Source organism: Zonotrichia leucophrys, chromosome 9 (assembly GCF_028769735.1).
Source record: "Zonotrichia leucophrys gambelii isolate GWCS_2022_RI chromosome 9, RI_Zleu_2.0, whole genome shotgun sequence".
NCBI classification, from domain to species: domain Eukaryota; kingdom Metazoa; phylum Chordata; class Aves; order Passeriformes; family Passerellidae; genus Zonotrichia; species Zonotrichia leucophrys.
Window position 1 is genome coordinate 15,375,287 of NC_088179.1, and position 17,718 is coordinate 15,393,004.

The following is a 17,718-nucleotide window of genomic DNA, read 5'->3' on the forward strand; positions in this document are numbered from 1 at the left end:
TCTTATCTGCAAAGGCAGGAGACAACAACACTCCCCTCTGATTCCAACACTATTTCAGTTCAACTCACAACAACCCCTCCAGGAGCTCCAGGTAAGACAACACTTCTTGGAACTCCACCTTTGTTTAAAAAAATCTTGGTTCAGGATTGTCTCTCACCAGGTTTAACTCACAAAACGTTTACAAGATCAGTGATAGGATTTGGCCAGTCGAACTGCATCTCCCTGGCTTTGCTTCCCACATCAGCTGTCCCTGTCACCTGTGACTGGGTTCCTGCAGCAAGGTGAGCAGGACACCACATACCCTCCTTGAGGCATCCAGCTGAAAACTTGCTGTGAAACCAGCAGCAAATTAGGCACTCTATCCTGGCAGCACATCCACAGCAATACTCACCCAAGCCAGTCTATCAGACTACTCCATTAAAGACAAAATGATCAGAAGAAGTTCATTCACTCACTGGCTGACAATAGTGATGCTGGATTACTGACAGTAAGAATCAATGTTTCTCAAGAAAAAAAATAAATATGAACTTAACACACAAGTACAGAAAGCAACTTTTTCTGTTTGCAGATTTAAATCTAAAACCAGTAGTTTACAAGGCCTGAATTTAAGAATCAGTCCTGTGTTATTGCTTAAGTTTTCTTAGATTTTTCGGATTTTTCAGGAATGGACAGTGGAAAAACCTCTGCAATAATTCCAAGTTTTAAAGAGCAGAAGTCAGCACTTTCAGAAAAACAGGCACCCCTAATATAACTCCACAGTGGCCATGTAGAAATAGAAGTAACACGACACCACAGTCCCTATTAATGAAAATCTACCAGTGAAAATGACTTCAGCTAATTACACTTCTCCCAAAACAGCTTGGTTTGAATGGCATCTGTTTTTCTGACTACTCAAAAGCTGCATTCACTTTTAATCTCCTTTACACTTGAAAGTGTTACCAATATTTAGAGTCTATTTATTACTATTATTATATTTATATCAGCATAGCTGTACTTGTTGAAGCCCAAGTGCAAACACCAGTTGAAGTGGGATAAAGCGGCCTCGTGCTGGGATCCTTTGTTCCATTCCTTCAAGAAGCAGATGGCTCAACCTGACAGCCACAAGGAAAATTGTCATTTTAACTGTTCCAGTCACCAATTTTTAAACACAGACAAGCTCTCAGCCAGTCACCCATCAGCACAAACTGACATGGGTACCCCCCCTTTGATTGGCAGGTGCATGAACAGTTCCCCAGATGCCAACTTCATTCAATCTGACCTTTTCACTTTAAATGAAAACCACTTAAAAGCCTGCCCTGCTCTGACATATGTCTTTTTACGTCTTTCCCACTCTGTGCCAATATATGTGTTATTTGCTGGCCGAAGTTCCCCAACTCAGAACTCTCACGTTATCTCCTCCACTGCCAGAGCCCTGACCCTCAGGCACTCTGGCCACTGCAAGCACTGAGGGAGCTGTCTGAGATCTCCACATTCTCACACATTGGAAAAATCAGACCCCTTTCACGCAAACCTCAATTTGGAGTCCAGCTCTGACTTAAAATTCAGCTTATAAGCATTGGTAGCTTTACACCTGAACACAGCCATACACAGACAGGTACCCATCTTTCTACACTGGGACAGTGACACGTGCAGGATCTGGTCCTAACAGCTTTCTGTGTTAGCATCTGTGCTTCTCAGGTTTCATGGATTAAAATTAAACTGCTCGATTCAACAGTACACTGCTGAAGTTATCTAATGAAAGGATCACACAAGACAACAAAAGCTGGGGAAGTGTTTCCCCTGCTCTGCTGCCAGCACAGCACCTGCTCAGGGAATCACCAACACAAACAGCCCGGCTGCTGCCTTTTGGGGTGTCAGATCCTGTGCTGGTGAAAAGCAGGGACTCTGTGAATGGTTGCAGTCTGCAAGGAAGCACACACCCCTCCTAGACAGCACTGAGGACAGAGCTGCTTCCAATCCCACCATAACCCCATGTGTCAAAATTAGCTGTAATGGGGCTTATCACTTCCGAGCGCCTGGTCCAGCTCTCGTCCTGGAGGAAAGCTGATCCTGACAGCACAGACCATCAGCTTGGGTGGGGACAATGAGCTCCCAATAAGGGAGCCAACTCCCTGGAAGTCCCTGTGTGCTGCAGGGTGCAGAGCCTGGTGCTAAAAGCATTGCCCCAAGGGAGCCCCAAGGTCCTCCAGCAGTGCACAGCAGGCGTTGGGACCAGGATATATATTTTCGTCTTTGCAGTCCCATTTGACTTCAGGTTTGTCCTGGCATTCATTAAACGTGACTAAAACAAGAGGGGGAAAATGAGTTAGGAGAACGGGGGGAAAAGAGAATACTTCAGCACAGAAGGGATGGGATCCAACTTCCACTGAAGGGATGGCATCCAGCGGCCCCAGAGATTGGTGTATTATAGGAAATGAAAAGATCATTTGGAGCAGAACAGATCTAAACAGCTGTGATACACCTCTACCTATGGCATCCCAGCAGCCAGGAGCCACCCTGAGCTGGAGCCACTGGGCCACAATGGCCAGGAACCAACCCAAAAGCAGGACCAGCCATGCTGCACTGCTGTTATTTTAAATGCCCAAGGACAGCTAGAAAAAGAGAGTGGCTAAGGAACGAGAAGAATCAGCTTGTCTGTGCCAGAAAGCCTGCAGGTCCCATGCTGGAGCAGCCTTTCAGCAGCTCCTGCCACTGCCAGCAGCACTGCCTGTGATTTACATGTCTGTAACCGACACCAGGATTGGATCCTGTACTTTCAAGCACAGACTACTGACCTCACACTGCTCACACTCTCCCAGCTTACTGGAAGATTTTCAAAACAGCCTCAGTGAGTTTTATTTTCATTTTTATTTTTTCCCTCACTGTTTGCTGCCTGCATTTCACTAAGCCTGATCAGAGACACCCTGAGCAAGAGGGGGGCGCTTCACTTTCTCACTCTCACCCCAGCTTCTTGATCAAAGAAGGACAATAGATCATGCAGTATCAGAGTACCACAGAGCCTGGGTTTCAAACAACAGATAACGTTTCTCAACCCAAAATATGAAAGATGCCATTCCCTCACTCCCCAAGGAATGGCCATCCTCCCCAGGCAGCTCCAGCAGAACAGTGCCCTAATACACCTCTTGTGTTTAAGGTGCTTGGTCAAGAAAAGCATACAGAGTGCTCAGGAGCACAGAGAGCAGAGCAGGGCTGTGCCCCAAGGCAGGAGCCCAGCCCAGGGTCTCTGCAGCCTGCTTTTAAGCTGAAATCCCCTAGGGTAGAGGTGGCACATGTTTGCTGTGCCCAGTCTAAGGGGTTTATTGTAATGTTTTATAGTAAAGCTTAATGTTCCCTTAACCATTTTGGTTTTAAATGGCTAAAATCTGAAGGCAGAGAAAAGGGCCTGCCATGCTGCCACCACAATGAAACCCTTGGCAGCATGGCAGGCTCTCTTATCATGGTCCTTCAAGCCATTTGTAAAAGAAACTTTTAAAACTTGGAGCCTTCATGACCAGACAGTCTTCCTGTTCAAGGCTTACATTTTTTGCCAGATCATTTGAAAATAGTAACAAATAGCTGGCAGACAACTGGATTCCACACTCCTGTGCCCACGTGGTCAGACTTGGTATTTTTGAAAACATTATAATACATAGAGATGTTTAAAAAAGCAGAATCAATCAGGATCAGTAAATCCCTCTGGTTAAGAAATGTTTGCCCCTTCAAGCACTAACCATCTCTTTTCACCTTCATACCTTAATATCAGAAGTATTCAAGTCCAGGACTGGCCAGCCCCCATCTCAGACTTAAAACAAATACCTCCAGGTAGGATGAGCATGTACTAAAAATAAACTACAAAAAACCAAAACTTTCTCAGTGTTGCTGCTCCCCTTTCCAAAGAGCTGCTGGGAGAGGCCAAAGAAGCTTATTCCTTCAAGAAAAAAAGGAAAAAGCTTGGATGGGGCAGAAAGGCCCAGGTAAACGTGGTCATGTGGCAACCACCCAGCAGCATGTGGAGCAGCCTCACCACTGACTGCACCTCATAAAAATATTTCTGTTTTCAACAAATATTTTTACAATCACAAACAGGATAATAGGAAAAAATCCAAGGTTTTTTTTTTTTTTTACAAGAAATGAGTTGCAAACTGACATTTCCCTCAGAAAGCTCAATTTTGAGAAAGGACCCATTTATTCCAAATATAGATAAAAATTTCTGGAGCAATTCTGAGAAGCCGTAATACCTGCTCTTATTGCATCTGAAAAGCACGAGGGCCAGAGATGTCTGTGTATGCATCTGCCTTCTGAACAAGAGAGTGCCTCCATCATAGATGGGGACTGAGACATGCAGAAGATACATTAAAAGGCTGGTTTAGTTCCTAAATTGCCCTCACTTCTGCTTGAAGCCAGACTCCTGACTGAATTTGGCCCTTATGCCAAAGGAATAAAAAAAGAAACAAATAGTAGGGGCAGTACTTGAAGCTCTGCTTTTCCTCCATGTGATGGAGAAACTGGGCAGCTCCCAGAGAGTTCCACTCCAGGGGAGGGACAATGGCAAAGGCGCTGCCCTTTACTTTGCTGTGGGTGACAGCCTGCTGTGACCATCACACAGAGCCCTGGGCCTTCACTGCAGACAAAACTGCTGCCCCTCTCCTTCCCCAAAGGACATCTGAACATCACCACCACCACCAGCCCTGGGGTGTGCAAACCCCAGCCTCACACTAATAACCAGAACAAAGGAGCATGAGAGGGTCTCCTGCACTCACAGCAGCACAGCAAGGGGAAGGAAAGGCAATCCCAACACCCCAGCTCTGCTGTCCCACAGCACAGCTGCCCAACACCCATCTATCCAGCACAGCGAGCTGGTGATCTGCCTGCAGGATGACACACAGCTCCATGCACTTCCCCTGCCTGACAGGAAAGGACTTGCTCCCCCAAAAAGTGTCAGAGTGGGGACAGCACATGGCTGTCAAGCACCCAGCCCTATACATGTTCCCATCCTACCAGCTGGGACTTGGGCACAAGAAAAGGGAAGGTGGCGGAGCTTGGATACCCCTTCACCACCTTGTGCAAGAGAACCAGCACTCACAGACTTCCATGAGAATTCTGTGGAATATTCTCCCACCAAAGGGGCTTAATTAATTGTGTGTAAAAGGAGACTGATTTATCACAAAACTTTTCAGCACAGTAAGGGCAAGTATTGTCACTTCTTTACTCTCCTTAAAAATAGATGATGAAAAGGATTGAGACCTTCCATGGCATTGTACCTTGACCTGGAGAAGTAAACACACTGAACTTTCACTATATTTCCTTTATTATTTGCCTAGAGCACCAATAATTACTACAAAATTGCATCCCTGAACCTCTGTGATTCGGTTCCCTTTGTCTGCATTCCTGTTTCTGAGTGAAAAGAAAGAAGTTGATGATTTGCAAAGTGGCAAAGTTAGCAATTACACATCTCCCAGCAGCCCTACTGGAACTCACCAGTGCTCACAGGGAGAGATCACACTTCTTCTCATGTACCTGATGGCTTCTCAGCACAAAGTTTTCTTGGCTACTAATTTTCTCCGTTCTTCCAAGAGTTTTCCACATGATATCCTCCAACCTGCTACACCTGGGTGCTGTATTCCAGAAGAGTTCAGATCTACTTACTCAAAACATTCGCTACAGCACGCGATCGCAACATCACACCGAAGGTACAAACCTCTCGAGACCAGCAAAGGGCTCTTCAACATCCTTCTGTCTCGCTGTGTGATTCACAGGAGCACCTCACAGCATAACACAACCATCACACCTGTCTTCACCTACTCCTACCCCACCATACTAAGCTTGTCAGCAGGAATTTTGTCGCCAGCATTTGAAGCCAGTATTTGTTACCAAGCCAAGTGTTTTTATTTTTTACTCGGTGATGGGGAAAAACAGAAGGGAACCGCGGAAGCTTTTGGAGGCAAAGATCTCTCCAGGACTTGCCAGACTGTACTTTCAAAAGCAGAATTGGCAGAGAATAAAGGAAATCAGCATCCAATGTGCAAGCAAGACCAGCTCCATGACAGCCATCAGCCAGACTCAAGGAGCATTAGTGACTGCAGTTGGGAAAACAGAAGGCAGAGGAGGAGACAGAAAGACAGACTAATACTGCTCCTCTCACAAGAGGTACAGACATATCACCCATAGACTTGGTCACCACCCAAGAAGGAAACACAGAATAAAATGAGGGGGGACCTTTGTGATCAGCTGCAACATCTTAGGCATCAACGGCCAAGCACAAGTCAGCACATGCCAAGACTGACCACACAGCAGTGTGTGAGATACCACACTTGGCCTTCAGCCTAGAAACAGGAGACACGCGTGGGAGCAGTGTGGGAAGAGCTGGCAAGCAAAGGCCATGTCCTATCAGGGCTGTGAATCTGCATGTTGCACACAGTAGCTCACAGCAGCCTTGCAAAAGCCATTTGCCCATAGCCACCATATATATAGTTCCAACCCCCAGTAACACAGCTGACCTGACCACCAGGTCTTTATCAGCATTCACAGAGACCATAGAAGGTCAAGAGAGCCATCACCCAGGAACAGAGGACAAGCACAGCAAGCTCAAAGGGAACTTGACAGGCCAAAAATGACTGCAGTCACAGAGGACCAGGGAGAACTCTCTCATGTCACCCTCTTTTTCTGAGGCGTTCAGAGGCAACAAAGCCTATGACCTTTGATTAAACCATGCTACTCTCACAAGAGGGGGCGGCTTAGGGGCTCAGGAACTCAATAAGAAACTATTTATCTCAAGGTCATGGGTTCATACCCTCTTCAAGTTCTTTTTTCTTAGTCAATTAAAACAGGAGACTTGATCTGCATTAAAAAACCCGTTGCTAAGGGCACAGCCAGATACTGCCTCATCAAACAGGCAGATTAAGAAAATAACAGCCCCTTTGCTGCTCCCTGCACATGCCACAGCAGAGCACAGCAATTTTGGGAATGCTCCCTGTGCAAAGTGAACACAACTCACTTTTGTACCCAGGGTGCAAAAGCAAACAGGGGCATTGCAGAGGAGCGGGCACAGCTGCCATCACCAGCCTCTACAGCAGGTCAAACACATCCATTTCCAGAGCATTATGAACGGAGCTGATCCTGTCCCAGCCTCTGAACCTAGTCCTGAGACATTCTGGCCCACCCTGGCACCATTCCTTTGAGAGGATGGATTTTCAGCACTGACTGCTGCCCGGACAGCCATTCCTCCCACCCCAGCTGGAGCTCAGAGGCACAAACCCCACCATGAGGTAATGGTCAGGATAAACAGAAGGCTGGAGACGTGCTTCTGCTTTTCTCACACAGAGCAAAGAGCAGTTGCAGAGCTCGAGGCCTGCTTCCAGGGAGCCCAGCCACTTTGGACTGGACATCTTTCAGCCCTCAACCCAGCAGTGCCATCAGACAACCCTCCAATTTGCACAGAAAGAGCACAAACACTTGCATGGACACAGAACCAGCTGAAAAAGCAGAAGACCCTCTGACCCCTTCCTGCTGCAGGTACAGTCCTGCCAAGGCAAAAACTTGACAGAAGCAGAGACTGGGCAAACAGAAAGGAAAGGAGGCATCTTCCACTGCAACAGCAGGCCCACTTCGACTCATGAATCAAAGCTGATGTATAGCTGAAACCAATTACTGGTAGAAACTAAACTATCTAAGAACTGAGGTTCCTGGTAGTCAGCACACACACACATTCAAAACCTTTTTTTTCCTTCTTGTTGGTTTTTAGCCCTCAAAAGCCAAGATAAAAACACGCTCTGGCACACAGGGTACACACATTCACTTCTATCGCCTTTAATGGCTTCCGACCAAGAAAACACATTCTCGATCCCAAATGCAATTATTAACTTCATAACATTTTTAACAACCCTGTGCTTCTTCTATAGTTATCCTTTGGTCCAACAGCAGACAAAGGATTCAAGCACAAATTCCCTGTGCACCAGGATGGAGCTGCTGGCCTGACGGGGCCCTCCCATGCATCAGGGCCAGTGCAAAGTAACACGCACACAAGCAAGGGGTTTGGACACAAATAGGAAGTCAGCATAGTTTTGCTCTGTTCACCAAAGATGGTAATTATTTTGGAAAAGACTACATACCCTTTTGGCTTTTAATTAGCAGCAAACCAAGTCCACTTGGCTCCTATGAGCAAGAAACTATTAGGGGTTATGGATCCCCAACCAAGGTAAACAAATCTGTACCAGTCCTTCACCCCCAAAATAACTCCTGATTGTCAAGCACAGTTACCAGGGGAATGAATAGCTGCTCCTGCAAGCTCCTCACTCAATTAAACTAATGCAGAGAAAATGGCTGGGCAGCAGCCACTGGCAGCACGGGCTGGCTGGAGTCAGACACACACACTTGGTGCAGCGAAGGGACTGCAGCAGGTTCAGAGCAAGGACAGACAGGACAAGCAGCCCACAGCCCCTGTCATCACAGAAGACACCCAAGACTTGTCCTTGAGGTGCTGAATGGCAAAATCTGGTGAGGTCTGTGCCCTGAGGAGACTCCAGGAAGTTTTAACTACATGCAGGTATTCAGTGCCATCATTTATATTTCATGGAGACTGATGAAGAACTGACTGAGGAAACACCTAAGGAAAGTGCTTGATCCATTAGTAATCCACAACTATCCTACTGCTGTCCCAAGCACTTCACTTAGAGCTTTACAATTACAACACTGTCTAAAAATCAGGACAGTCACCCAGCCAGAGCAGAAAGAGAGAGCAGCAGAAATGAATATGATCCTCAGTACTTCTTGAAGACTTCTTGAATCACAAACTGGAGAGTCCAAAGACAACTCCAGAATAAATCACCACTTTATTGTTCTCAGAGGTGTTAAAGCTTGCAACTAAATGTTGACAGTTGGGGAAAGAGAGGAACTCAAGCAAAGGATACAGTCCAACCAGGACTTTACACACAACCCCTATGGAGGTGGACACGTCAACACATGGACAAAGGCAGGCAGCAAACAAAACCCACAGCTCTGTCCTTTCAACTAGACTGTAATAAAGTGGGAGTGTATAAACATATTGCTAAATCCCATTCTCCCTCACCAACCAAAGGAAGCTGTGTCTTTGATGTCAGTGGAAGCCCAGGCAGCCCTCACACAGTGGCAGAGCAGCCTGAGGCAACAGCAGCAGGTGCCCTGCTGAGCTGAGCCCACACAGCCACCAACACACTCAGCTCCAATGGGATCCTCTAGCAGGTGTTACTGGAATCCTGGGCATCTCTCTAGCAAAGTGCAATGATATTTAACTTCCTTATGGGCTCTGGAGGCTGCCAAACATCTGTTGGGATTAGCTGGTTCGTGTTTGAGAAGCACACACAAACGCTAGTGTAAGGAAGGGGCTGGCCTATTTATGGCTGGGAATGCTGGACCAAAACCCAAACCCACACACTGTATTTGCACATAGGGCTGCATCTCCCCTGACACATTTCACTGCTTTAGCATGGAGGCACGAGGTGTCCCCTATAGCTTACAGCCTACTTCTGGTCGCTGGTAACTTCAGTGAGTCATACTGCTCCCCTCCTCCACTTTACCCCATCCAAATGCACAACTGACTTTTGCTAACAGGCTGGGCCAGCACAGCTCTACCAGGAGCTCCCAGAGGGGGGTTGCCCTTTGTAGGGGAAAACCACCTTCCCCCAAGCTCATCCCACGCTCTGGAGCGCTGCAGATCACACCCTCAGCCCACAGACCTCCAGCAGGCTCCCCAACACCCAGCTGCAGCTGATCACTACCCAAATTCCTCGTGGCAAGGGACTTTACAAGTTTTATGTTTCTCTTGGGTGTCCCTCCCTCACACAGTGGCCTCCTGTGAGTAAGGGCTGAGGAATGAGACAGCGAGTATGCACAGCTCAGAAACTGCAGCAATAAACAGCCATGGGGGAGATGAACTCCCCAGGAAGGACAGCAAGAGCCCAGGTGGGTTCAGATTGAACTGTGCACATTTGTTACAGGGACATCAGTGGCAGAGCCACAGCAGCCATACATTCCCATGACCCAGAATTGCTTTGCATCAAGTTGCAAATCCTACATGTACAGCTCTGCTCTCTGTCAGAAGCTACTGCTTCCCTTTCCTCCACACATTTCAATACTTACCAGGTCTTTATCTTAGTCACAATCTGCGAACAAGCACTTTTTACATCTTTTTGATCTTTGCTCATAATCAGTCACTATGTTCACAAGTCAATCATTCTGGTCTTCTCTCAGCATTCTTCATCTCCCAGGGCAGGACCTCCTCAGACCCAGACATCACTCATGGGTGCAGCTTGTGCTCTGTGCTTGCCTTCACAGGAATCTGATGCACACTGTTTGCCAGACTCACAACTCTCCTCCAGGTAGCAAAACAAGTGCCAGGCCCACCCCAAGATGCTACTGGTCAAATTTGGAGATATGGACAACACAAGAAAATCTTGGCTATGGGATATGGAAACAAAAAACAAAGGACAAAAGGAACCCAGGAATATAGCAGTACCATACCCAGAATTACTCATGTCTTTCTAAGATGGATAGGTCTTGTCCTTCTGGAGGTCAAAAGCACCTGGAATCACTTTCATTCTACATCAGGTAGAATTTACACAACTAAAACACACAAAATATATTCCCACTTTAGCAGGTACCTCTGCCAAGGGAGTTGAAACTAAATGAGATGAGCCAGTGACTTTCTGATAACACAGTTACTTTGCACATCCAGCTCCACCCATGAAAGTGGGCACACCCTTAATCAGGCATGAATCAGATCACCTGAGACATGAGAAATTTATCAAGAGTTCTTGCAAAAACCCATCAGGTTGCTTGTGCCTCACTGCACTTCAAGGGACGGGGAACACCAACACATGGAGTCCTGAAGCCAACAAAGCTGGAGCAGATCACTTTCACTTGGACTTCTGGCACTTCATGGCATAACCCAAGACCTGACACACCACCTCAGGTGCTCAAATGAAAGCAGATTGGAGGCTGAGGCCACGGCATCCAGGGAAGCAGGGTGACGTGGATCTCAGTACGAGAGCCCAGAGAGTGGCCTGATCCCAGACAGGGCGGGGACAAGCAGCACAGGTGATCACTGCAACACACTGGAACAACCCCCTCTGTCCTACCCCAGGGCACAGCACAGAACAGCAATACACCCCGCAGTGCAAAGGTGAGGTGATATCAAGCCACCTGCCCTGCATCCTCAGAGAAATCTGATACCCAGCTGTAGGAACAGTGCCCACAACACACTGCCTGTAGGCTGTGTGTGCAACGAGGGCATGGAGTAACTAACTCCATCCAGAATGACTTATAAATGAACACACCCTGCAGGGATCCTCGTGCGTAGTAAGGCAACGAGCTCTGCTCTTACAGCTCCTTCTCTCAGGCTACGTACGATGTAGTCCTTAAAAATTTCTCAACTGACTTCCCCAGCCTCCACACACCCCAAGTTCCCAGTTCTCCCACACAACAGAGCAAAACATGCCTTGCCAAGCCACAGAAGGAGACACACAGGCACTCTGTGAGCTGCCATCCTTTCACCCAGGCACTTCAAGGACCTGGGTGGGTGCAGTGCTTTAGAAAGACATGCTCATTTATATTGTTTTAAGTCCACCTGCTGCTCTGGCAACATTCCCAAACCTCAGATGCAGAGGGAGACACTCAAAGAGGACCTACAAGCCAAGAGCCCCGCGCTCATTCCTGCAGCAATGCAGTGTCCAAGGCATCATTCCTAATTTCCAAAATATGCTTCTGCCCCAAGGTCCTTCATTTAATGCCACTGCTAAAAGTCTGCAGATGTCTGCACCACTAACAGTAGGACCTCCTGCTCTGTATAAGGCTGACTCTTCACTGTAGTGAGGCTCTGGTCACTCTGCATGCTACAGTAGGAGAGAAGCCTGACATCTCCCCAGTAACTTTAACTCTACTGCACTTTGTTGTTCCCCATCCATCTGCCTTGGGAACAGGTTAGGATTTGGGTACAGGACAGTGATAAAACACTTGCTTATCTTCAGGCACACAAGTAACTGCAGAGTTCAGCTGGATTACTCATACACTTGAATTTCAAACTTACTATGCAGAAGGTTCACCAAGACCTCCTTAAATGGCAAAGATGCAATGTCGTGTTTTCCAAGCTCAGCTCTGCATCCCAAGGAACTTGAAAAAGAAATGGAATCTCTGAAAAAGCACCAAAGTTAAACTGTGCTAAGGAAGGCATAATTCTCGTTCTCCAAAAAAATAGCCTGCAGGATCAGAAGTGATAAATAAGCTTTAAAAGAAGCTTCAACTGAAGCTTTAAAAGAAGCTCCAACCCTGACAAATGTCAGTCACACTTTACATGGTAAAACAAGTCATTGAGGAAGCATCGAGCAGATGATGTGAAGTCCTCATTACTTCTACTCCTTGAAAGATGTTTTTATACATATAAACCCCCTGGGCCTTAACCATCTCTGTGGCTCATTTCTGGACCTCCTCACCACCACATTTCAGTTCCAACAGCATTAAGCTGCTCTAGCCTCCAAATACCAGAGGCAAAGAACAGCTTCCACACTAAGCTAGGTATTTTAATACTCATTATTAGTAAGGTAAGTACAGGCTTTGCCCCCACTCAAAGATAATGATGATCATGCATAAGAGGCAGGTACAGCAGGAAATATAGGAGAAGATAAGCATAAGTGCAAGGAACAGTTCAGAGTAATCTCCAGAGTTGAGCAGAAAAGATGTTAACTTCAGTCTGTAATTACAAACAATTCTTCCCAATCATTCCTTTGCGTTATTATCAGTTATGACTGCACACTTAAGAGAATAACCCTGGTCCAACTCCTTTTTACTCCAAGATTTCAGAGTCAAGGGTGATGTGAGACAGCTAGTTACATGCCTCTTCAAGCCTCAGTGTCCCACCAGTAAAAAGGCAAGAATAATTTTCCTTTACATTGGGAAGGCACTACAAAAATAGTTTCTCCAACTTCCAAAGTGCTCCAATGAAAGAGCAAAGAGTGCTCCAGAAAAGCACAAAAGAAAATTAATAACTCTGCATTCTGTCTCAAATTTGAACAGTACATGGTAAACAAGGCTTGGGGCCACACACTGCACAAAGAGAAAAGCAACTGAATAGATGCTCATTAAGTATCACCTTCCACTCTGGGCACAAAGAGTAGGTGCTCTGGCAATTAAGTGGTATATCATAAAATCCAATTGCAGGGGAGGCTGAAATTAGGGTTTCAATGACCTTCATTCTGGCATTTCATAGCTTTGGAGCACTCGGACTTTGCAACTTTAACACCGTTCTTTTAACAACTACAGGTTTCCCACGTGGCTGCCACAATCACTACCCATTTTTTTCTGGGGCTATCCAGATTATAGGTTTGTCTTGCCCACACTAATACCTTGAAGTATCTCTCAAGGTTTGCCCAAACCCACGATAAGCAAATCAAGTCCCTATCTCAAACAACAAGGCGTGTCAAATCCAAGCCAGCTGATGTCCCTCAGCAAAGAGCTTGAACAGGAACTGCACTGACACCCAGGCTAGTGAGGCAATGATGATGCAGCAGCTGGAGCTACAACCACTTATCAGCTGCTAATTCAATCACTCTACCAGCCCAGCCGCTGCTGCCTGCACTATCTGGGAGACTCCTTGCTTTCATTCATGCCTCACTAAGTGGAGTAATTCAAATCTGTTAAGGTGAGGTAATAAACTGCTGAAACAGAGATCTCCTTAGGGTACGTGCACACAGCACGCTGAAAATGCTCATGCACGTTACTGACACAGAAACCACCCCAGCTGGGCTACAACCACCACAGCCTCTGCAGCAGGACATACCAGAAGTCACCTGTAACAACACCCCAACATTCTCTGTCCAAAAAGCAAACCTCACCTCTTGCTATCTAATTGCAAAAGTTCCATACTTTCTTGTTGATTTCTCATGGGCAGCTCCTTGCAGCACTGACTTCTTCACACCACAACCAACAAACTCCAGCTCCCCTCTTCACCCAGCTAACCCACTCTTTTGTGGCACTCATCTTATTGGACACAGCTGTGGCCTGTTAAGGGCAGGCCTGTTCCTAATCTTTGGTGATTAGTACAGCTGCAACTCCTCAGGTGTGAGATTACCTTCTCCACTATTTTCTTACATTCTGTCCCTCCACTGAATTCCATGCAGCAGCCACACCACTGAAAAAGCTCTACAGGAAATATTTAAACATAACAGAGCCCAGTTTAAGGGAAGGTTTGAAGGTGGACCATTTCTAACCCACCACACAGTGCAATCCTACCCAGCCCATGGGGCTCCACAGATCCCTTTTCAAGGCCTGTGGGACAACCTGCCAATTCAGTCTCCTCCATCCCACCTGCCCTTGCCCAGCTGTCTGGGCTGGTCTCACAACTGAGCAGCTGGGTCCCGGCTCCTCGGCAGTATTCCAGCCCACAGCCCTGACACAGCCTCTCCATGTGAGAAGAGATCAGGAGCAGAGGGAGAATAGAAGATGACTCCAGCTCCCCGCAATGAGATCAAATGGCAAAAAAAAAAAAAAAGAAAATAAAAAAAGGAGAGGGTAGTTACAAATTGATGCATAAACAAGACCTGACTGCACAATTCAGAGGTAACAGGGCAGTTTACTAAATGTTAATTAAATCCTTAGTGCCTGTTACTCCAGTCATGGACATCAACTTATTTTAAAATTAAATAAGCAGTAAATGCTTAGATGAACTTCTATTAAATTTCACCCAGTGAGTGAAGTATGTGGGGCTTTTAATAGACATTAAACAAGATAGTTATGGCAAGTTAGCTGATACTTTATTACCTAAAGATAATGGCCATATTAAATCTCAACTAACTATTCCACTGGCAGCACAATCATCCAAGATTTGGCGGAAGTTTTCCTGCTTTGAAACATCACTGAGCAGCAGGAGCAAGGGGAGGAAGGCAGCTGGGAGCTGAATGACACCTACTTAGAGGGTGCTCGTGTGCATAAACTCTCTAAGGCACAAGACAGGATCCCTCCCAGCCAGATCTGCAAACCCCAAAGAGGGCTGATGGACCCAGCAACAAAACTGGCATAAGCCAGAGACCCTCATGCATCCCTCTCTGCCCCAAATCCAACCTAAGTGTTTATGGGTTTGCTGAGGAATCACAGTACTCCAGGGTTCCCTTATGCCATCAAGGGCAACAGAAAATATCCTAACAGCCTGCAACACTCCAAAGCTTATAACATTGTCTAAGAAAAGGTTATCAGCAGCCCACAACTCCACCGATGTTTGTTTTCCTTCCCTGAGCATATTGTGATAGTTTGGGAGTTCTTCTGACTCACACGTGTGTGTCACTGTCACCCACAGATCCCAACAACAGATACTGACAGTCTAAAATGACAGAGACTTGCTGACAGTGACTTAAAAAAAGATCATTTTCATGCCAGCTCTTGCAGTTGCTCAGAACCTGATCGAAACCAGCTCTTGGAGATCAAAACAGAATCTCCACTGAGTCGTCTCTGCCGATAACCTTAATTGCAATGATTAAGTGTGGGTAACGGGTTTTAGTTATTTTCATGTTTGGACTGGAAAACACTGCCAGCCCCACATGGCCTGCCATGCCCAGGAGCAGGATGAATGAAAAGAAGCAACCCTGTTAAACTCTGCTTCTCAGGCAGGCATAAGCTCTCAAAAGCTTTAATGTTTTGTGGGGTTTTTTTCTGGTCTGTGGTTTTCGGTTTGATTTGTTGTTTTCTTTTCTCTGTTTGTTTCTATTTTGCAAAACAAAGAGCTTCCTAAATCAGAAAGAGAAAACACTAAGTTCTTCAAACTTTACTGATTCTCTCCTCCAATACACACATGGACACCAAACACAAGACCTTCCCTCCAATCCCTCCTCTGGAACCCTTGTTTGTAAAGTTATTTCAAATATTTTCCTATGTAAAACCCACACTCTTTAAAGGCATTGTTCCTTGTGAATCTGTGCATCAGATAACCTACATCCTTTCATAATTTATGGTTTCCATCTCCTTTGCTCGTTCCTCCTCTGCTCTGGCTGCAATTGCAGTAATCTCCCTAGCTTTCCACAGAACTACACTGATACAAGAGTGAGAGCAAAGGGAGATGAGGAAGCTGCTGGGGTGAAAGACTGGCTGTGGAGGACCTTGTCTTGCAGACAGGAGCATCACTGTCACATTCACATGTGCACACAGCAAACACAGTCACTGAATCACAGACTTCTGCTGGGTCACATGGACTCTGTGTTCATCTTACTTGCCTGAAGGTTTCTCCCCATCAAAAACAAAGTACCTAAAAAGCACACACATATCTAAAGAATCATAGAATATCCTGATTTGTATGGGACCTACTCTTGGCCAGTGTCTATTTCTCCATCATCCTGATGCCATCTTTAAAACCTCTCCATGTATTCAGAGGGACTTAGCTCCAGCTTAGCAGAGCTGCCACAGAGCACACCAGAGCCTGGACAATCAGTTAAAGGTGGAACCCAGCATCTGGGGCCAGACAGAGCAGAGTGGGCAAGTGTTTCTCAAAGCCATGTCAGGGAGACAAGAGCTCAGCAGGAGAAAGAGCTGTGTGGGTCAGGCCTTCAGAAGCTTGAGGAGCAACAAAAAGCCACTGAGAATGTACTGTTCACACAACCACGATGGGCAGAGCAATAGAGAAACCACTGCGGGCACCCTGAGGGTATTTGTTTCCACAGACACACGGAAACTGTTCTTGGAACAATTTGTCATCCACCCAAGCTACTGCTTTTCTCTATCTGTGTCTATCTAGTAGTGTCAGCCAGAGATGCTTCATGGAAACCTACATGAAACTGTCTCTTCTTTCCAATTAGATGTTTATGATACAATGGGCACCAGCACAAACTGGGTACAACTCTCAATGTATCTGACACTCATACAATCATCTCATCTTCTTTTCAGACTTGGCTAAACTTGTCCTCAACAACATTCTGCATGATAAATGCCACCATCAGTTACACTGAAAAGCACTTTCTTCATTTTGAATCGACCACTTTCACCTTGGTTTTCATTTTTACAGAGGAATAGACATCCCTTTTCCACAGCACTCACTGTTTCTCTGACACCCTTCTAACCTGTGTCCTTCTAGCAGGAGTGATCTGACACTGCTCATAAAACTCTCTCAAGTTTTCCAGCTCCCAGCCATTCTTACTATCCCTCTCCAAAACTGCATACACGAAGTTTGACTGATCACAAGAGTATTGCTTAAGTTTTATAGTAAGGCAGATGATTTTAACAAACAAGGCAACAGCCAGGCTTCAAAACAGAATGGTGTCTCTAAACATGAACCCCCACACCATAACTCTTACTAGAAGTTACAATTAAAAATACATACCGATGATAATATATGTAAAAGCACTCAAGCTCCCGTGAGATTGCAACCAACACTATGAGGTACCTTGCAAAACTCACTAGCCCAGCTCTGGAGCTTCATCCCTGAACATCCTAGAGAAACAAGTGCTTTAGCAAGGGATACACACCCGAATCTGCCATTACACTGCTTGAAAGCTTGAATTACACTGCACCGGTTCCTCATTGTGCCCATTACCTCACTAATGCAGCACAGCTGAAGGTGTTTCTCAGGGGAATCCAACTTGGCAATACAATGTACTCTGCAAATTTCCAGGAGACAAGACAGGTAAACTAACCACAATTCCCAAGACCCAAATATCACTTCTGACTCGCCAGTGCAGAACCAGGCTTTTGCCTGTTTTTCCTGTTTCACAACCGCACATCACAGACATCATT

General features: G+C 46.1%; 1 protein-coding gene across 11 annotated transcripts in view; it reads right to left on the minus strand.

Annotated features, from left to right (window-relative positions):
- Positions 1-17,718, minus strand: part of LPP (LIM domain containing preferred translocation partner in lipoma) — a 318,754-nt gene that overhangs the window by 298,500 nt on the left and 2,536 nt on the right. For 5 of the 11 annotated variants that reach the window (XM_064721323.1, XM_064721321.1, XM_064721320.1 and 2 more), the window contains exon 1: positions 13,839-13,977. The exons of 3 other annotated variants lie outside the window; for them this stretch is intronic. The gene's annotated coding sequence lies outside the window, so the exon portion shown is untranslated. Of the gene's footprint in view, positions 1-5,457; positions 5,565-13,838; positions 13,978-17,305; positions 17,426-17,718 lie in introns of those variants that run through there. 3 more of the 11 variants (XM_064721314.1, XM_064721318.1, XM_064721316.1) reach the window with 3 other exon arrangements.